Genomic DNA, 22422 nt, shown 5'->3' on the forward strand with positions numbered 1-22422 from the left:
GACTTGTGGGAAAAGGCATGAGCAGTCTGTATATTGTGAGCACTCAAACAAGGGGGTTGCTTAGTGTTTATTCCGGTAATTCCACTTTCAGAATGGATAGGTTGGAGACTATGAACATGTACGTGGACAATTTAATTATAGTTCTTTTCCTCTGTCCATCAATATTGATTTAGTTTTTCTGTGTACCAAACCAAACACTAATCCCCAATCCACCTATCCCTTATTCTATCAAGAGTGCCACTTGTTGAAGTAGGTGGCCCATGAAAAGATGGAAAATAGATAGAATGGAATTGATATCTTTCTTTGATAGTGAAACAAGTATTTGTACAGAGTGATCTTTACAAGTATGGAAAAAGCTATAGTCTAGGATATCCATCTATAAGTTAGCAATTACAGAAGAGAAAGCCAATGTTAAGCTAATGTATAGCTATATGTAGATATTCAAGACTTAATAAGGAAGATATGGAAGATTGATTTCCTAACACTCCACCTCAAGTTGGAGAGTGAGTATCCTGCACTTCCAACTTGCGAATCATAGGAACAAAGATTTCCTTTCCCAAGGGCTTGGTTAATACATCTGCTAGCTGATGTGCAGAACTAACAAATCTGGTAGAAACAGAACCATCTTGAACCTTGTCTCTAATGTAATGGCAATCCATCTCGATGTGCCTAGTTCTCTCATGAAAAACTGGGTTGGCTGCAATATGTAAAGCAGCCTTGTTGTCACAATACAGTAATGCAGATTCATGATGTGAAAGTCCCAAGTCCTTTAATAGATAACGGAGCCATGTCAATTCACAGCAGGCCCCTGTCATTGCATGGCAGAAGAAAGAGAAACGGTTTTATGTCGCTTTGATCTCCATGATATCAAAGAATATCTAAGAAAGATACAGTAACCCGTAGTAGACCTCCTAGTGAGTGGGCAACCTACCCAATCCGAATCACAATAAGCTCTTAACCTGAAGTCATTGTTTGATGAAAAGAACAGACCTTGACCAGGTGCACCCTTCAAATAGCGAACAACCCGAAGAGCTACTTCCATATGAAGTTTTCAGGGTTGGTGCATAAACCTACTCAAGACATGTATAGGATACGTGATGTCGGGCCTTGAAACAGTCAAATATATTAACCTCCCAACTAATCTTCTATAACGGCCTGGATCCTTGAGCAAATCGCTCTTGTCTGACAACTTCAAACCTTTCGCCGTAGGTGTATCAACTAGTGCTGCGCCCAATAACCCCACATCTTTGATAATCTCTAACGCATACTTATGCTGTGATATAAAAATCCCATTTCTAGAAGAAGAAATTTCAATTCCCAAAAAATATTTTAATTCACCAAGATCTTTAAGACGGAAACTGCTATGTAAAAACTTCTTGATTGCAGCAATACTAGTGAGATCATTACCAGTAATCAATATATCATCCACATATATTAAGAGGGCAGTAAAAGACTTGCCTTGTTTCTTAGTGAACAAGGAGTAGTCAGCTCGTGATTGCACGAAACCAACTGAACGTATAGCATCTAAAAACTTAGAGAACCACTGCCGCGAAGCCTGCTTCAAGCCATAAAACGATTTATGTAATCGGCAGACCAAGTGCTCCTCCCCCGGTCTCCGAAGCCCTGGTGGTGGAGACATATAAATCTCCTCTTCAAGGTCGCCATGGAGGAAAGCATTGTTGAAGTCTAGCTGGTGAAGCGACCAACCACGGGCAGTGGCCAAGGCAAGCAGGCAACGGACTGAAATAATCTTGGCAGTAGGGGAGAAAGTGTCTTGATAATCAACACCCTCCAATTGTGTGAATCCCTTGGCCACTAACCGTGCTTTGTACCGCTCGATGGAACCATCAGACTTGTGTTTGATTTTGTAAACCCAAAGGTAGCCAATGGGTGTCTTTCCAATGGGCAGAGAGGTGAGAGTCCAGGTACCATTAGCTTGCAGGGCATCTAATTCAGATTACATCGCTACCAACCATTCGGGAAGAGCAGCAGCCTCTGAATAAGACCTAGGTTCTATGACAGCACTGATTTGAGCAACAAAAGAACGATATGCAGGCGTATATCTGTGGTAAGAAACATAATTGGCGAGTGGGTAGTGTGTACCTTTTGAAGGACCTGGCAGGAAAGAAGGCAATTGGTAGGACCAAACGTTAGAGCGGACGTAGCCATTGATCTTGGCAGGGGGACTGATCTGGAGGCTGGAGCGACGAAGGGGAATGGGTTCGGGTGCTAAAGCATGTTCGGGTTCAGCCGGGAAAAGTGAGAGAGGGATCCGGGTGTGGGGATGATTCCGGTACCGGAGAGGCAGCGGAAGAATCGGCCGAAACAATAGGAACGATGGGTTTAGGGTGGCGGGAATAAGTTCGAAGAGTGATGGGGCGAGGAGAATGGGGCAGTGTGGATACGGGCAGAGCAGGGTCTGGGTTGGTAGAAGAAGGCGCGGGTTCTGGATGGTGAGAAGAAGGAGAGGATGTAGTGGGTGGATAGGAGTCAAAACTGAAGTCAAGGAGAGAGGATGTATGATGGGTTAGTAATGGAATTGGGCCTGATTTGTGGGCCAATGATGTAGGAGCAGAGCTGGGCGGAACAGAAGCATATGGAAAAATGTGTTCATGAAATTTGACATCTCGGCTAGTAAAAATCCTTTTGGTTGATAAATCGAATAACTTGAAGGCTTTTTGATCGACAGGGTAACCAATGAAGATGGAAGGTATGGCACGATGATCAAATTTGTGAGAAGTGTGAACATTAGTGGCATAGGCGAAGCACCCAAAAACCCGAAGATGAGAAAAAGAAGGTGGTTTTGAATAAAGGAGTTCTAACGGAGTTTTGAAAGAAAGAATTGTTGAAGGTAACCGATTGATAATGTGGACAGCAATAAGAACACACTCCCCCCAAAATTGGGTAGGAAGATGTGCTTGAAATTTTAAAGTGCGAGCCACTTGGAGAATATGACGATGTTTGCGTTCCACGACTCCATTTTGTTGAGGCGTGTAAACACACGAATGTTGAAAAACAACGCCATTATCTTGGAAAAAGGAACGAAGTGACATAAATTCGCCACCATTGTCACTTCGAAAAGTTTACTCAAATTGAGTGAGAGTATAGTTAAAGAAACATTTTAAAAGTGGTTGTGCTTCATCTTTGTGTTGCATCAAAAAGATCCAAGTGAAACGTGTAAAATCATCAACAATAGTGAGGAAATAAAAAGCACCAGAAAGAGAAGGGTGTTGATAACGACCCCAAATATCACAATGAATGATCTCAAAAGGTCTTGCAGTAGAAATAGAACTAGTACTGAATGGTAAATGACTCTGCTTAGCCAAATGACATTTTTGACAAGCATTATTAGGTTGAATGGAAAAATTCAAAAAGTTCTTGGCAATGAAACTTAAACATGAGGGTGATACATGGCCTAAGCGATTATGCCAGAGGTCGGTGGATGAAATGATAAGGTTGCAAGCTGGTCGGTTGTTGGATTGGTTGGTCATAGACTTTTCTGTCGCTAGTGCCACCAAATAGTATAGCCCGTCACGTTGTTTACCCAAACCAATCATCCTCTTCGTCGTCAGATCCTGCAAAATACACCAATAAGGGAAAAATGTCACTGAACAATTCAGACTTCTCGTTAGACGACTAACTGACATTAAATCAACTTTGAACTTTGGCACATATAACACATCATGCAGATAATAAACGGCATTTAGAGGCAAAGACCCTTTTGCAACAATATTCACTTTGTCTCCGCTAGGTAACAAAATGGTCAATAACGAGCAATTTTTATTCTTATGCAATAATTGAGATGATGAAGTGATATGATCCGTTGCCCCGCTATCAATAATCCAATTACGGACAGCAACTTTAGACAAACCTGACTTTGTAACAGCATTTTCTTTGGAGCTAGAGCCCTCTTGTTGTTTGTTAAGGACTGATAAAAGCTGCGTGAATTGGGCCTCTGATAATGAAACAACTGGGCCCCCTTCATCCTTGTCTAACGCCTCAGAGACCTACTTAGAGGAAGGAACACCTCTTGAACTTGAACCAGAGTTCTGTTTTGCCTTAGGATGACCCGGTGGTATCCAATCAATTGATAGCATGTTTGAACCAAATGACCTGCATCTCCACAATAAGAACATTGAGGTCTGCCTCTTCCTAAACCACGACGCCGATCACCATCAAAACGGTGTCCTTCTTGCGCTCGATCTGGGTGAAAATTTTTGCTTGAATCTTACTGCAAATTTGGGCGATCTGATCTCTCGAATCGTCTTCCCCAAGCTGGGTCAAGATTGGGCTTGCTGTTCCTCACTGCCATAGCAGCGCTAGAGCTTGAATCGGTTGAGGAGGGATGAGTGACACTAATAAGTCGTTGCTTCTCTTCTTGAGTGACGGCAGCGTATGCTTGGAAGACTGTTAGAAGAGGGTTCATGAGGAGAATTTGCCTGCGAGTTGCACTGTAAGTCTCATTCAAACCCATTAAGAATTGCATCAATTTTTGTTGATTTGCCTGTGCTCCATATGCTACATCTGAATTCATCCCATAAAGTCTTCAATTTTGTGTAGTAGGTAGAAACAGAGAGTTGTTCTTGTCGTAGGCTAGCGATTTCTCGTTGAATCTCAAAGATGCGAGGTGCGTTGCGTTGAGAGAATCGCTCACGGAGGTCTTCCCAAACCTCATGAACAGTAGGATAATAGATAACACTATCTCCAATTTCTGGACTAACAATATTAACAATCCAAGAGTGAACCATGTCATTACACCTTGACCACGTCGCATATCCTTCAGGATCCACTTCTTCTGAAGGAGCCTTGATTGAGCCGTTTACAAATCCGAGCTTGTTTTTGGAGTTTAAGGCCAAAGTCATAGCCCTTCTCCAACCAGAATAATTATCTCCATTTAAGGGTTTGGAGACTAGAACCAATCCCGAATGATCTGAGTGATGAGTGAAATAGGGATTCGAGATGTCAGATTTTGAAGAATCTGATGTGTTCTCTAACTTGGACGGACTAGATCAGGCATCTGGCTTGCCGGAGACAGGAGGTGCCATGATAGGCTGAAGAACTGAGAGGATGCTACTTGAGATTATAATGTAGTGAAGAGTCAGGATCTTTGTCCTGCTCTGATACCATGAAAAGATGGAAAATAGATAGAATGGAATTAATATCTTTCTTTGATAGTGAAACAAGTATTTGTACAGAGAGATCTTTACAAGTATGGAAAAATCTATAGTCTAGGATATCCAGCTACAAGTTAGCAATTACAGAAGGGAAAGCTAATGTTAAGCTAATGTACAGCTATATGTAGATATTCAAGACTTAATAAGGAAGATATGGAAGATTGATTTCCTAACAACCCAAAGCCAAAGAAGGTGTCGGCTCCAAAGACTCGGTGGAAGCTACCCTAAGATCAATGGCTATGGTTCTTCATCATTTCTATGGAGGCTTCAAGTAAGTTTTTGAGGCCATTCATATCGTTACTTTTCTTATTTTTGTCTATGTAACTATATTATGCTAAATATTGTAAATAATATATGCCTGATAAGGTGTGTAAGGTTCAAGATTCAAACTTTGACCTTTTTGCACTTTCAGATTGGCAACCATTATTTGTTTTGATTTGGATACCTGATTGGATTGGAAATGTCAACCCAATCGTGTTTTGCATTAGTACTGTGGCTGGCTAAAATGATTCAAAAAGAGTGTGGAATGGCTTAAAAGACCCAGTTTATGTGCAATTACTAACTACTGTCAAATACTGCGTATAGAAATCAAAAGTGCAACAATACTTGATTTGGTCATTCGTATTTAAGAACATTGTTAGTAAATGTATAATTGGAGCCATCATGATTGGAAAGATAAAATAGAAAGAATCTTCGGTTAACCATCATGATGGGAAAACTTGTATTCTGAAACTTGATATTTTGGATGTTTGGAAACAAAATCTATTAGACTTCTTCAGGCCTGAGACCTGAGATGAGAGTACAAAATTGTATAACCTTGGGTTTCAATGCAATAATATTTCTCATTTATACGGTTCTGTTCTGCATGATAGTTTTTGCAATGCAGTGGTTTCCATCTTTACTTGAAACTTGAAAGTAGAAGCTAGATCACGTTTTTATGACTTAAGAATTCCTTTCGTCTGCATCAACATAGGGTTGCAGGAAAGGGTGCAACTTTTACTAACTTGGTTATATTTGTGCGATAAGGCTTAAATTGATAAAAATTTTGGTCGAGGTTTCCTCCTAATATAATAAGATTAATGTCCTTAGCTACTATAACCAGATTAGTCAGAATCCAAGGTGCGACTGATGCCTTTGACCTGAGTTATAGAACACAGATCTCTTCGACCCAATTATTGTTAGATATTGTGTTTTGGATAGAGAAAGTTTTTGAGAGAATGGCTATACGCTGCAGCCTTTGCATTAAGGTTATTTTCTGAGGATTTTCTGGAATTAATTCAGTGGTTGTTGGTACAAGTATGTGGTTCGGGAATGGAGTGGAATTGTTTTCGGACGAATAATTATTCGAATTTTACAGTTTTAGGGGATGCACGAAGTTTGAATTTTTATACGTTAGGTCTCTTTGAAAGCTTGCTTCACAAAAGTTGTAGAGCACATCGATACGAGTTCGTGGATATATGGAATGCAGAAATCAGAGTTCATATGAGAAAATTATGAGCGTTTGAAAATTTGGGAAATTTCTATAAATAGAAGAAAATCCGAGATTTTTTCATAAAACTCCAAATTTTCCTTTTTTCCATTTTCTTCCCCTCGGATTCGCTCCATTCTTTCTCCTCCAACCTGTGTGACCCGACCCGTATCCGGCATTCCGACCCGACTGCATCTCTCAACTCCGAGCATCTCCTACTGATAGCGCTAAAAGTAATCGCATAATTTAACCCTATAAAATGTCATCGTTAGTATATAGTAAATAGGGATCGTTCTATTCCGGGGATTGAGGGTACACCTGTAATTGCAAAAACAACTAAAGAATTAAAATAGGTATAAAGTATTATTGACAAAAATAAAACAAACAAAAGGGGGTTTTAGGATTATTAAATCAAAAATTAAATAAATAAAATAAAGAAAATGTAAAAACATATATACACGGGTGGAACGCAAGGAATAAAGATCAAAACCACAATCATATGCAAGAAATCCAATCACAATTCCTATAGTTGATTTTCTATGTCATGAGAAAGAAGTTGACCATGTGAAACGTTAGAAAGCAAACGATTTCCCATTTTTTACTTTCCTTGAATAATTAATCTAAGTGAAAGCACCTAAATCAATCCTATTGAACATGCAATCATAGTCTAGAAAGCTAGCTAATCAAGAACACATTCAACGCATGAAGAACAAAGAAAGGATGTCAACCAAAGTGCACAACCTAGTTATGAATAAGTTCACCTATTTGCAATCCCCCTTAATTGATTTCGACTTTTGTCCAAAGCCTTTACTACTTAAATCTAGCTCCAATTACATACATATATCCTAAGTTGGCCACCAAAGAACACAAACATGCAAAAGTTTTCTGTAATCCAAAATTAATCAAGCAATCTCACATAAGCAACATTTAAATCAACATATAAAAATCGCAACTTTATTTCAAAACATAAAAATAGGCTTTAAACTTTGCCCTTAATGTTTATGTCAACTAGAAATCAAGTTCATACGAAATCAAAACAAAGAAAACCAAAAAAGTTACAAGGAATAAGATAGAATTACACCATGAAGGATGAATGGTGGAAAGCTTGAGACGTTGGTCTTGGATCTTGAAAGCAAGGCTCCAAAGCTTCACGACACAAGGTGGATGATGGCGGCTAGGAGGCTTCATGGCTTCTTCTTCTCTTCTTCTCTTTGCTTGAAGACGCAGAGACTTGAGACTAGAGGATGGAGAGAAAGCTTGACGTTATGGAGAGAATTTTCTGAATGAAGAGGTGTGTCTTGTGGTGTAGCATAGGGGGATTTATATAGGGGAAGGCAAGGCTTCATCAATTTAATTTCTAAGGAATTTTCTGGTTGCACCACACAGCTCCAACCAATGAATTAATGCCATATCAGCTCTGCCATGTCACTCAACTAATCAAAAAGCTCCAAAATAAATCCATAATCTTTCCAAATATATTATTGCTAATTTTCTCAAGATTTAATCTGATTTTATTCACCATTTTCGGCCAAATATCTAGGCATGAACCTAGACAATGTATCCGGACTCATTTTGGACATTTTCTCCCTTAAATCTCTCCATGGCTTTATCCTTAATGTCCTCCCCTTGATTTTCTCTTGATTTTCACATTAAAATTGCAGATTTTATTCTCTAATTTCAGCCAACATATCTTGAGGGAATTGAGGAACGAATCTGGACTTGTTTTGAATCTTTTCTTCCTTAAAATTCTCCCTTGATATTCTCGACGTAATCTCCTTGATTTTCCATGCAAAAATCAGATTTAGTCTCCCAAAATATCTCCCATGTCATCATGTGGTCTCCTAATGCCTTCAGGTTTCCTAACCTCATCAGGATTCCTGCGTTGACTGGGATTCCTAGTCGGACCAGGAAAACTCCATTTCTTCATTTCAGCTCATTTTCTGCTCCATTTATTCCAATGTACCTAGAAAATAAAAACTAAATTAAAATTTATTTATTTAAGGAAATAACTAAGTAAAATATGAGGAAATAACTATTGAAACGTCGCATAAAAATGCTCCTATCACCTGCAACGGGACTGGCCCTATTCAGCTCAGACCAACGTCGCCGTCCTCCCTCTAGTGCTTGCTGTCGACAACAATGACTGGAAACTGGCGACCAAAGCACCCAAAACCAAGCTGTTCAGACCTTATTAGAAATTTCGATTCCGGCGTTATCTCGACCGATCCTCCCAGTTCTGGAATTGTCTCCTCCTCTAGATCACACTCATACTAGCCTTGAAGAACGATTCAAAGTGTGGAGGAAAAGATCAAGGTTTGAAGATCAACGGTACACAACAAATTTGGAGCTTGATCATACGGCAGAGACAACGAATTTGGTTTGGAGCTTGATCAACGGTACACAACGAATTTGGAGCTTGATCAACGGTGCACAACGAATTTGGAGCTTGATCGATCTTGCAAGCTTGATCTAGGATGATCTAGATCGATCCAAACTTAGCTGTAGGTATGAAAGTTGCTCAACTCTTCACGATGAACATTTTTGACCGGTTAGATTGTTGAGTTGTTGAGTTTAGCCCATGGAGGGCCTGTGGCGGCTCTTTGGCAGCGTTCCAGCCATGTAAGGGACATTTTTTTGTTTTATATATCATCCACTTATCGATAACAGCGTTTTGATATATAATACGTAATTTTTGGAGACCGTATGAATATGTTATGATTTTTACGGTTTTGAACCGTTTGAATTATTTGATCTGTGAGGATTCAAGCGTTCGATGGACTTTTGGTGTTGACATATCAATCGTAAAAATATTCCAGAGACTTTGGGTGGTCTCTGATGTGGTTTCTCCTCGATTGGAGCCACTTTTAGGGATTTTAGTTCAAAACGAGGGTTTCGGACTTAAATCTCTTGTGATTCATATACTAAGTTGCAACCGTATGTGATTAGGTACTTGACGAAGTATTCTTGGACGGATATTTTGTGGTTGTGCTGTTTTGTTCTGTATAGAAGATGCCGCAGGAATTTCGAGGTGAGTAAATCTCACAATGTTCATTTAAGAACAAGGTTACCTTATCATCTTAGAGTTATTTATTTAACTATGACTATAGTTGGTAATAGTGGCATTCTTGAGTGAATGACTACATATGTATATTTACGTGAAATATATATGTTTTTGTGATATGTGATGAAAACAATATGCATGATTTTGTTGACGTTACTATTTTGAGATGCGACTTTTAGGGAAACAATATATTTTGGAAATGATGATTTCTATTGTTTTGAAAAGTATTGAGATTAGAATAACATTTTGGGTCCAATGCGACTCGCTTGATATATGTTTTAATCTTGTCACGGATGGTGAGCAAGATTTGGAAATCTTTGAGTAGATTTATCGAACTTTTTGGGTCCAGTGTAACTCGCTTAATATTTTGATCTTTGTCACAGATGGTGATCGAGATTGAATCACATATGGTGACTGGGATTAGGTCACATATGGTGATCGTAATTGGTGTAACATTTTTAAGTCCAGCGCAACTTCTTTAAAATGTTTTGATCTATGGAGATCCTGGTTTGAAGACCAAATGGGTATGTTCAGATGTCACAGATGGGCATGTTATCGGGAACCACACCTTGGATGGGCTAGTGGTTATGATCTGTTAGAGCTTTAGTCTGTCTACCGGGGTACTTCATGGGGGTAACTGCGGGTTAACGGGGACTCACTACGTGTTTTAAAAGAGAATCTTGAGAGTAGCCTTTCTTTTATCGTCCATGAGAAACTTTGATTTCATATTTGAACTGTTGAGACTTCAATTAATATGATTTGTCACGGAGTGACACATGTTTCCTTTGAGAAAAGGGTGTTGAGCTTTGGAAAAGAAAACAATGCGTGAGTTGATTTGAGTGGATTTATAGCTGTTTGCGTGAGTTGCTTCCTCAAGTAGATTTGAGTGTATTTATCACAGATTATGTGATTTTGTGATTCACTTTCGAGCATGAAAATGATTTCAAACATTATTTGAAGTGGTTTTATTTTGAACTATGATCGTGAAATTGAATGTTGATTTGACGTTTGAGCATATAGATTTTGTCACTAGCAGACTTGTTGATGCATGCTATTGAATTTTGAGAAATTGATAGCTGATGCTGTGATATATGCTTATTGACTATTAGGCTGAGAGAACTTAAGCATGTGTTTCTATTTCTGGTTTTTGAGTTTACTCATACAAACTTGGAAAAGCTTACAGGGTTTGTGGTTGCAACCTAGTGCACTATTCCATGGTGTAGGGTTTATCCTGTAGGTTAGGGTGAGCGTAGTTGAAGCCGTAGAACTTCCTTGCTGTTGCAGTGGTAGGTTTACTACCTAATTGTGCTACGCACTTATTAGTCTTCCCTTATATAACGAGTGTTGTGTATGCAATTACTTATTGAATTGATGTTTCAATTTAATTTATAAACTTTGTTTAATGAAATATGTGACTCTAAAGAACGAGTCTGTATTCACATTTTGGGTTCGGGACATTGTTGGTGACCTTATTTAAAGGAAAAATTTCACAGCTATTTAGTATTGGTGTCCGAACCATCATGCCTAGTGCTTTATATTTGATGTAATTGTATTATTATTTGTGCTTGAAATTTGGGGCGTGACGCCTTCCTTCACATACTTGTAGGAAGAAAACCAATCCTTATTGGGACACATGTGTTCAGAACAACCTGTATCCAAAATTCACTCATCTTGTGGCTTTTCTAAACATGATGTGCCATGAGTGCATCTCTATAAAATTCTCCATCATCTTCACTAGCCACCGCTGCAGTAGTAGCTTTCTTTGACTTCAATTTTGGACTATTATATTTGATATGCCCAAAATCATGACAGTAATGACACTCCTTATATTTGTCTCTATCTTGATCTCTAAAATTTCTCGACTTTGATCTACCACGATTCAAACCCTCTTTCACATTAGATCTCCCTCTTACAACCAAAGCAGATGTATTCATAGATGACTCTTCATCTTCATTTTTCTTTCTCCTAGACTCCTCACTCAAAAGGGTATCTTGAACTTCGTTGTAGACCAACTTATTTTTTCCAGCTGAACTGCAAATAGAGTTGACAGTAACATCCCAAGTATCTGGGATAGAGGTCAATAGCACTAGCGCCTTGAGGTGTTCTCTAATTATGATATCTACCATGGCCAATTTTTCGACAATATCGCAAACCGCTGCTTTTTGTTTTCGCACTTAACCAACTTTGCTCATCTTCATTGAAAACAACTTTCTCAATAAGTGTACTTGCTCAGTGGCTCTTAGTTTCTCAAACATCATAGACAAAGTATTCATTAACCCTTAATAGTTTTCTCATTAATCACATCATGCCGAACTTCGTTTGATAGCTATAGTCGAATAGCTCTTAAAGCTTGAGTGTCAAGTTTCTCCCAATCCACCTTTTTCATGTCCTTTGGCTTAACTCCTAGCAAAGAGACAGTCTCTTTAGATTCAAATAGTCAATTATTTGAGACCTCCACATAACAAAATCATGCCCATCAAATTTATCAACTCTTGTCTCGACGTCTTCAATCCCCATCTTTCCTCTAGCTCTTGAAACCTTGCTCTTGATGCCACTTGTTAGGAAATTCGGGTCACCCTCCGAATTCCCTAGCCTAAGACTGAAAAACCGAATGAAGACAGTAATCACAAACTATGCAAGCAAACACAAGATTGTTGACAAGGTTCGGTCAAACAGTTGGCCTACGTCCCCGAGTGTTGATGATGGTGGATCTACTAGACAAGAAGAAGATTACAAACTTTTGAAGAACATTTTGGTTCTTTCACTCAAATAACCTCTCTCGTCAGAACCCATATTCTCAATAGAGTGTTTCCAAATACACCCGATCTCTCAAAACTCTCAGAATCTCTCAAATTATTAGAACTCTCAATTGATTCACACCTAAAGCTATGCCTCTAAAGTCCTATTTATAGGCTCACAATTAGTCAATCTTATAATAGGGTTCAAAATCATAGAGGAAGGAAAAACTCCAAGAATTCTAGATATGTACACTAGAATAACTAACCCAAATCCTTCAAAAGCAAAGAATCCAAAACAAACAAGGAATTAGTTTTTGAGCCGCAAACCCTAACATCTACTGCTGCGTATGACTAGACCCCTCTCTAGCGTCTCCCTTCTATCTATCGATTTTTAGAACATTGTACAAACGTATTGACTTTTCCTATTAAAATTTTGGCGAGGAGAGAGAAAGTTGACGCGTGATCCCCAATCGCGTGTGAGTATCTTGTGGATTGACTTCCTCAAGAATAAAAAATAAAAAATCGCAGAGACAGCAAACTTTCTCACTACATCGCAGTGTAAGTGACTAGTACAAAACAACTCCAGCGCCCAGAAGAGGACGGAGGACGCGACAGTCGCCGGTAACGCATCCCGATTTCACGACTCTCTGGTAATTCTTACTTCTATCTCAGATCTTACATCGCTTAGTTTCACGATCCACTGCTATCTCTGCTCTGCTGTTCAAGTCGATATCCATATCCCATTTTAGCTTCTAATCTTGTACCCAAGTTCAGTGAATGGGTTTACTTGGTATGGGGTCTTCAATAGTCAAACGAATTTGGAGTGAAAGTGAGATATAATTTTGCAAGTTTAAGCTAGTTAGAATTGCATTGGGTTGATGATATGAGTTATATAGTATAGGATGATTAGGGCTGGGTTGCATCTGCTAATCAGTTTCATAACATGATGATAGGTTATACAACTTGTAATATGCTATACAATGTGGGAACTATTTATAAGACACATGATGTTTCACTAGAAATTTTTGGTTGCAAACCGAAAGATGTAGTTTGGTTTGGAGTTTCGCCGTTCCCGAATGGGAATCTTTGCTATGTTGAGATATTTTCCCAGCGTATGTTTGGGTTCTGTGGTTTTCATTTCTCTCAAGAAAGTGGTTCTTTTGATAGGTGATATGGCAACTCTTAAGGAATCTGAAAATCAAGACTGGGACTTGTAAACGCCTCGTTAAGGAGTTTCATTCTTATGAGAAAGAGGTTGAGAGAGAGGCTGTGAAAACAGCAGACATGAAGGGGAAAGGAGCTGATCCTTATGACCTCAAGCAACAGGTATGGTTAACATTGTTATCATGCAACCGATGGCAATATTAGGTTGGCATTGTATGTAAATGTGTATCTTCTGAAATCTTCTGTGCATGAAACTTTTGCTGTCATGAAGAGCTTTTATCTTTTGAAAAGAACAAACATGAACAGAATTGGGATTAAATCTGTCTGTCAGTTTTTTGCATATCGTCTCCTGAGACTCTTCAACTTTGCAATGCTATTTTGATCTGTTGCATCCTGTCATGCTGTTCTATTTGAGTCAAGGATGATATCTTCTTGGCAGTTTTATGAAATAGATATGTTTCGTACCTTTAGGGGAACTATAGTAATGGATATCAGTTACAATTTTGTTGACCTTTCTCAAAAAACTTACTATGTTTTCATGGTGATTTTCTGCATGTATTATTTTTCCTTATCTGTGGCTATTGGAGCCTCATGATGTTTAAAAAGGTTGGCCCCAAATAATGTAAGTGGAAAATCACTTGCCAAGTGAGTACTGATGTCAATGCTCTTAAAGAGATTTAGGGTTTCCCTCCCCATACCATTTTTTCGCAACTCTGGTTATTTTAAACCATTTCACACCTTAAACCCTTGATCCTCTATGAAATGCAAATGACATATAAACTTCTCTTAAATGGATCCCAGGCAGAAAACCCACAATGTCCTTCCTATTTCGTTGGGGTCTTTGTACTGAACTCAGATAGCAAAATGCCATACTAGGAAGGTGACAGTGGTGTTGATGGTTTTGTTCCTGTTTGTCTTACGAGGTGGAGAAGTTCCAAAGAGTTTTAGCTGCCTGTTAAACTGTTTTTTTCTTTTTCTCTTTCCTTCTTCTGTCATATAGAACAGAAACCTTGATGTCTCTGTTAAGCTTGTGAATATTAGTTATTCCAATTGTAGGCAATCTCTATGAGCCCAGTGCCTATAAATTGTCTTCGAGCAAGTTTGTTATATGTATGTAATGATACTTGTTTGTAGATAGAGAAGTATAATCAGGTCGGAAACATCACACACGAGATATATAAAGGATTTTCTGAGTAATAAATGGAATGAAACATTTGTGGCTAATCAGTCAGATGTCAATTAACATTCTGTACATATGCATGTAAAGTGAAGACCTATTTGTTTGCTTGCATGCGTGTAGTATGTGCACACTATAGTGATTAACAGTTTCTATTACTGAAGAATAAGGGTATGCAATGCAAAGGCTACAGCCCACAGCATCTACTCTGAGGATTGAGGAATGTGCAAAAGGCTATGATTAGGTGCACTGTTACTAGTGCAGAATTAAACTGCCGTGATTGCTTGATTCATTGCTGTTCTAATTGGTCAATATTTAAATGTACAATTACCTAGTAGATTGTATATTGTTGGATCTAAAGTTCATTGACTCAAATCCTTACTCTGATTGCAATATGAAAGTTTTGCTACTTACTAAGGACTCCATTGATGTAGTTTCCATGTGTTGATTTCCAATTAAATTCCTCTGTTCTTGATTTTCTTACAGGAAAATGTGCTGGTTGAATCAAGGATGATGATTCCCGATTGTCAAAAGCGCCTGGAGACCTCACTAGCTGCGTTAAAAGGAACTTTGATATGTATATAGGTCCTGATTATTCTTACTGAAATTTCAGCTCTCTTCCCCCGTTTGTTAAGCAATGCATTTATGTTCAGGCTGAGTTGGAAGAAGAGTTGAACCAGAAGGAAGGCCCTGAAATTGAAGAAGCTTGGACCATTATTGCAGAAGTTGAAAGTTGTTCCAGACAACGGAAGCCTAGTCTTCCAGCCTTTGTAACAGTTACTAACTTTCCATGGTTTTCACTCTGCGCAGACTATATGTGCCCCTAACAAAGGGAAACAATGAACATAATGTAGTGTTGCCTTGCCATTGTGTTCCAAGGAATCTCAAGTCTCCTGCTTGTATTGCTACTTTAAGCGTATGTACTGAACTGAAATTTCTTGGGTGTTCACTTTCGGTTCCCATTGACAATCTTGAAATCTCAATATCCCAATCTTGGATTTAACAGTTATGAGATCGAGGCCATTGTCACGCATCAACCTATATCACAAGTAGGTTCCTGTAGTAGTTTTTATGACTTCTTACTAAACCAATGTATTTACTGTAGTCAAATAATTACTCTGACATGTGCTCTAGTCAGTCCATAGTTCTACATGTATCTATGCTGTTTTGAATGTTAGCTCTTAGGCATAATAGTACGAATTTCCAAAACATCTCTTCAAATTGTATTGATCAGTTTCTTTCAATATATTTTTCAATATGATCATTCAGTTAAGATTTGATAGCTCCTACGATTTTAGTTGTACCTTGTCTTCTGAAAGGTTATGGTGAAGTTGAAGATGAACAAAGAAGGTTTTGAAGTATTGTTTATTTTATAGTGGTAGGAAATTGTCATTATTTATGGTAGATTGTTGTTTAACATATTCAAGTACCTGCTTAAAAAATCTCCTTGATCAATAATAAAACCAGAAGACAGATACATTTAACAGAAGTGTGATAACTAGAAAATTAGTGTGTCATTTCCAATTGACTTTGCCTGAACCTTTTTATGACTTGCAGGAAAAGGCATGACCAGTCTGTATCATGAGCACTCAGAGAAGATATTGGCCTTGTTATGATCCTTTTTTATGACTCATGGGAAAAGGCATGACCATTCTATATATTATGAGCACTCAAACAAGGTGGCTGCTTAGTGTTTTGTAGACACTAAAAATTTAATGAAAATAAAATTCATTAAATAATTCGGTCAACACTTGAAATTATGACCGAACAAACATAGTCAGCATGTGGGTCCCACAAAATGTGCACATGGCTGGTAAGTAAGCAAAATCACGCAGACTCAGAGAACGACACTTGGCGACACATGAAAGGTTTGACGGCATTAAATGAATTTGTTCCAGCTAAATCAATTGATATTAAAGCGGATCAATCAAATTAAATCAATTGATTCCGAGTCAAATCAAGTATTAAATTTCGTCTGCTGATTAGATGTCAATTTATTTAAATTGATAATCAAGATGAAAATCAGCCATCAAATTAATTGGCTAAATTTCTTAATAGTCATGATTAAATCAATTAATTAAAGCTAATTGATTTGATTATGCTATTAATGAAATACAATTAAAATCAGCCATCAAATTGATTGGCTAATTCCTTAATGGTCATGATTAAATCAGTTAATTAAGGCTGATTGATTTGATTATGTTATTAAGGAAAATGCAATTAATTACGTGTCATCAAGGCATTCCAAATTGAGAGAGACGCCGACACTATAAATACCCCCTCTCAAATGGGGACGATGACAGATAGAGGGATGCAAGCAAACGGAAGAAACCTCTCCAAAGCTCAGAAGTCTCCCAAGCTCGTGAAGAACCATCAAGCTACCAAATAGCCGGTCTCTTCACCTCGCCAACTTCAGACAAACAAGGGAAATCACCTACAAACTCAGAAGTTGTCAAACTCTCGGAAAATCAACAAGCACCAAGCAAACGTGCTGATTCATCCGCCATCAAAGCCATACTCGCCACGTGACACTTCTCGTGGTTCAAATCCGATCAAGAGCAAGCCTCTGCATCCCTTGATCAACCGCCTTCTACAAGTCGTCAACAAAGTAAATCCTCTACAAGTTCTTCATCAAGCTCGAGGAGAGTCAACAAGCACCAAACACACTTGCTGGTTCATCCCCTACCAAAGCCGAAGAACGCCTTCCACGTGACACAACTCGTGGCCTAAATCCGATCAAGATCAAGCTTCTACAGCCCTTGGTAAATCGTCTTCCTCAAATCGTCAACATAGCAAGAAGTTCACACTGCAACCGTTTGATTCAAGATCAAGTGCTCGCCACCCTTGGATCAAATCAACATCAGAGATCGAATCAGAGGAGATTCTTGTGAAATAGCATCTACAGAGATTGTAATCCTCAAATTCATTAATAAAAATATATTATTTGGTACACGTGTCATTTTTTCATTCGTTGCAGGATTTTCGTGTTTACATGTTTGTGTGGTAATTTCACCTTCAGAATGGATAGGTTGGAGACTATGAACATGTGCACAATTTAATTATAGTTCTTTTCCTCTGTCCATCCGATATTGATTTTGTTCTTCTATGTACCATATCCAACACCAATCCCCAGTGCACCAAACCCTTATTCTATCAAGAGTGTCACTGGTTGAAGTAGGTGACCCAAAGCCGAAGAAGATGTCAGCTCTGAAGACTCGGTGGAAGCTGCCCCCAGATCAATGGCTAGGGCTCTTCATCATTTCTATGGCGGCTTCAAGTAAGTTTTGAGGTCATTCATATCGCAACTTTTCTTGTTTTCATCTATTTAATTATATTATGCTAAATATTGTACATAATAAATGCCTGACGAGGTATGTAAGGTTCAAGCTTCAAACTTTGATGCACTCTCAGATTGGCAACTGTTATTGGTTTTGATTTGGATCAATGTCAACTCCAATCCTGTCCTGCATGAGTACTGTGCCTGGCTAAAAAGATTGAAAAAGAGTGTGGAATGGCTTAAAAGACCGGGTTTATATGCAATTACTGACTACTGTCCAATATTGCATATAGCAATCAAAAGTGCAACAATACTTGATTTGGTCATTCATATTTAAGAACATTGTTAATTAGTAAATAAATAATTGGAGCCATCATGATTGGAAAGATGAAACAGTAAGAATCTTCGGTTAAACGTCATGATGGGAAACCTGTATTCTGAAACTTGATCTTTTGGATATTTGGAAACAAAATCTATTAGACTTCTTCAGGCCTAAGACCTGAGATGAGAGTACAAAATCGTAGAACCTTGGGTTTCAATTTAATAATATTTCTCATTTATATAGTACTGTTCTGCATGATAGTTTTTGCAATGCAGTGGTCTCCATGTTTACTTGAAACTTGGAAGTAGAAGATCAAGTTTTTTATGACTAAAGAATTCCTTTCGTCTGCATCAACATAGGGTTGTAGGAAAGGGTGTAACTTTTACTAACTTGGCTATTTTTGTGCGATAAGGCTGAAATTGATAAAAATTTTGGTCGAGGTTTCCTCCTAAGATATTGAGTTTAATGTCCTTAGCTACGATAACCAGATTAGCCAGAATTCAGTGTGAGGCTGATGCCTTTGACCGGAGTTACAGAACGCAGATCTCTTCGACCCAATCATAACGCTAGGCAAATAGTTTCAGTCTTCTTTTGCCCCGATCATGCTTTTTCAAACCCATTGCATCTTATTTACTATAAATGTGGTTGTACACTTGTACAACCATTCAAAGGTGGTTGATCATATTTTTGAATCTGATTCTTTCTATGCATAGTGGTTACTTTACTTTATAGGAAGGTATTGGGTTGATTGTGTTAGTTTATATATATATAGAATTTTTCTCAGGTGCGGACGTCCGTACCGAAATTTTGGTACGGATTTCCTATTTTCACCCACTTTCCGATCACATATTTTGATCTTAACCGTTCAGTTTTTAGGTCATAATGTATAGATCATCTCTACAAAATTTCAGCCAATTTGATGATCGTTAAGGCATCCAAAACTGCAAGTTACACAAACAAACCGAATCTGTAGAACCGGAACCGTTCGTGTACATTGTTGTAATTTGCAGTTTTGGATGCCTTAATGATCACCAAATTGGCTGAAATTTTACAGAAGTGATCTATACATTAGGACCTAAAAACTAACGGTTAAGATGTGAAAATGTGATCGGAAAGTGGGGGAAAACTGGAAATCCGTACCATCCGCACGGTACGGTCATCTGCACCGTAGCCAGACTGTATATATGTGTATGTGTGTGTATATATATATATATATATATATATATTATATATACAGGCCCAATCAAGAGAGGACGTCCGCACTTTCTCTAAAGTGAGGATGATGGCGCTGCAGCCCCGCTCAGGCCTCGACGGCAGAGCAAATCGGACCGAAAGGAGGCCGGAAGCATCCCAGACGGCTTCTAGACAGCGATCGAGGTCGGAGGAGGTCGAGGTTGCATGTTTCTGGGCAGCAACCTCACCTGCAACTGCAACCTGACATGCAGCGCTGCAACCTCGTCGCCGACGACTCCACCCAACTGCAGACTGGTCCGTCCGACCCCTGGTCTCCCTCCGGCAACTAGTGCCACACCGTCGTGGCCTGAGTTGGGCTGCAGTGCCGTCGTCCGCACTTTAGCGAAAGTGCGGATGTCCTCTCTCGATCCGCTCCGTGTATGTATGTGTATATATATATATATATATATATAAAGGGGTTTGGAAACCAGCCGAGCTGGGAGGCTCAGCCCCGCGGCCGGTTCCATTTATTGAAATTATATTTTGCAATGGGGGGACATAAAACCTGAACCTTATGCTACATTAGAACAATGACAATAATCCTCGTAGAGTACATCCTAAATAATAGCAGGAGTCTCATCTAACCAAACATCATCTAACTAATCAACACTAGCAAGGTGAGCAAGCCTGTGGCAACACCATTTGCTTCACGGTAGATATGCCGAATTCTAACTGATTGAAAAGCAGATAGGTAAGATTTACAATCATCCAAAACTGGACTTACCTCCGAATAATTCATCTCATTGCTATTGAGAGTAGCAATCAGAATGGTGATTGTGTTGGTTTTTGGATTAAATGGTTATGGCCTGATCATCACCCCTTTCAGTCTCATCTTGCTTTACCTATCCCTAAATACAATGCCTCATTTTCTTTAGATCATAATGTTTGGGAGAAGAAAAAAAATCTACTTCTGCAGTTAGTTAGCATTTTTCTCTCTGCAGGCTTGTTTTATTTAAGGAAAAATTTCAGTTTAGTACCCTGAGGTTTGGGGGTAACATCATGTCAGTCCCTGCTGTTTCAATTTGATCAGCAACACCCCTGTACTCTCAATTTCAATCAGCCGTGTCCAAATTTTACTGTTCCGTCCAAATCGAACGTTAAACGATGACCTGGCAACGACCAACAGCTTTGGTGGGCCCACTTAAAGGGCTAAATTTGACATTTCACACAATTTTCCTAACCAAAAAAAAAAAAATTGGATCGAATGATCCTATATTTTGGAAGAACAACAGGAAGGTACTAAGCTACCGAAAGTATAGTCATTCGGTTGCAAATCAAAATCCACATTATCCTTCTAAGAATTCCAAATCCTTACAGTTGGGAGGCCTCCGAGCGGTGCAGTTTCCTTGGTCGGAGACGTTGGTGGTTGTTATGGGGATTGTTTCAACGACCCATTTTGAGGCGGTAAGGCTCCGATTAGCTGCGACTTTTGGCGGAGGTGATAGAGGGTGTGGACTCTAAGCGCGGTGCATTTGTGTCAGGTTTAGTGACGTTGAGTTTCGTAGTGGCAGTAGCAGCAGCGGGGTTCGACTGTCGATTCGAAGAGGACAGCGGGGACTTGAGTTGAGTTCGGGTCGGGTCGAGGGTTTCTTCCCAGACCGCGACGATGGGGGAGAGTTGAGGACGGCCGCCGGAGGAGTGGATCGTGCACTTCCTTCTGGCTCCGATCAGAACGACCTAATGGAAGAAGGGAAGGAGATGGGTGATGGGTTGTGGGCCCTCTCTGGTTGGACTGCAGAGGACGGCCGCCGGAGGAGTGGACGATGCGCTGCCTTCTGGCTCCGATCAGAACGACCTAACGGAAGAAGAGAAGGAGGTGGGTGATGGGTCGTGGGCCCTGTCTGGTTGGGCTGCAGAGCGGCGGGGAGAAAAGTGAAAGCAGGGTGTGAAGAGCGGCGGAGTTTTGCTTTGTGAGTGGGAGAAGGTAGTCTTGTATTGAAGAAAAAGCGGAACGTAGTATTGTAGTGAAGAAGAGTGATGTGCTCTCTTCCATCTTTGACGACCTGCGCGTTGGTTCTTCCAAAATTTAGGATCATTCGATCTAATTTTTTTTTTTGTTAGGAAAATTGTGTGAAATATCAAATTTAGCCCTTTAAGTGGGCCCACAGAATCAGTTGGTCGTTGCCAGGTCATCGTTTAACATTCGATTTGGACGGAACAGTAAAATTTGGACACGGCTGATTGAAATTGAAAGTACAGGGGTGTTGCTGATCAAATTAAAACAGCAGGGACTGACATGATGTTACCCCCAAACCTCAGGGTACTAAACTGAAAATTTTCCTTTATTTAATCTGTTTCATACTTCTAATAGGTTTCTTAGAGCTTGTGCCGCACTCCAACCATCGTCAACTCTTCCTGTCTTAAAAATTGATGAAGAGCGACCTAAGTCCTCAATAGCTGAAGAACTGGTGTAGTTGTGAATGAATGTGGACAACAGATTAACACAATTTTAGTTAAAGCTGACAAGTTGCAATAATTTCTCTACTTTTTTTAAGAAAATCTTATACTCCTCACCAACGTCTATTCAACAGTCGGACGGCTCAAAGCTTGGTCATTAAATAAACTAGGGCACTCCTCAACCAAACCTGATGTGATCGATGGTTTCTTATTCTTCCTAATAACCCACTTTCTAATTCTAGATATTCTTTTTCTAGTGAAGCTGTAAGCCTATAAAATTAATAACTGAGGCCTAGTTTGTGAATGTTGTGACTGGTTAATAAAAATTATCTTTGCACCGCGACACACACACACACTCTCCCCCCCCCCCCCCTCCTTCTCTCTCTTATAATGTTAGGGTATTCTTGAGTT

The 22422-nt window shown here is 39.3% G+C and overlaps 1 pseudogene; it reads left to right on the top strand.

Annotated features, from left to right (window-relative positions):
• The first annotated feature begins 13517 nt into the window (after nt 1–13517).
• On the top strand, nt 13518–15789 carry LOC112165517 (annotated as a pseudogene).
• Nucleotides 15790–22422: the final 6633 nt, after the last annotated feature.

Source organism: Rosa chinensis, chromosome 1 (assembly GCF_002994745.2).
Source record: "Rosa chinensis cultivar Old Blush chromosome 1, RchiOBHm-V2, whole genome shotgun sequence".
NCBI lineage: Eukaryota > Viridiplantae > Streptophyta > Magnoliopsida > Rosales > Rosaceae > Rosa > Rosa chinensis.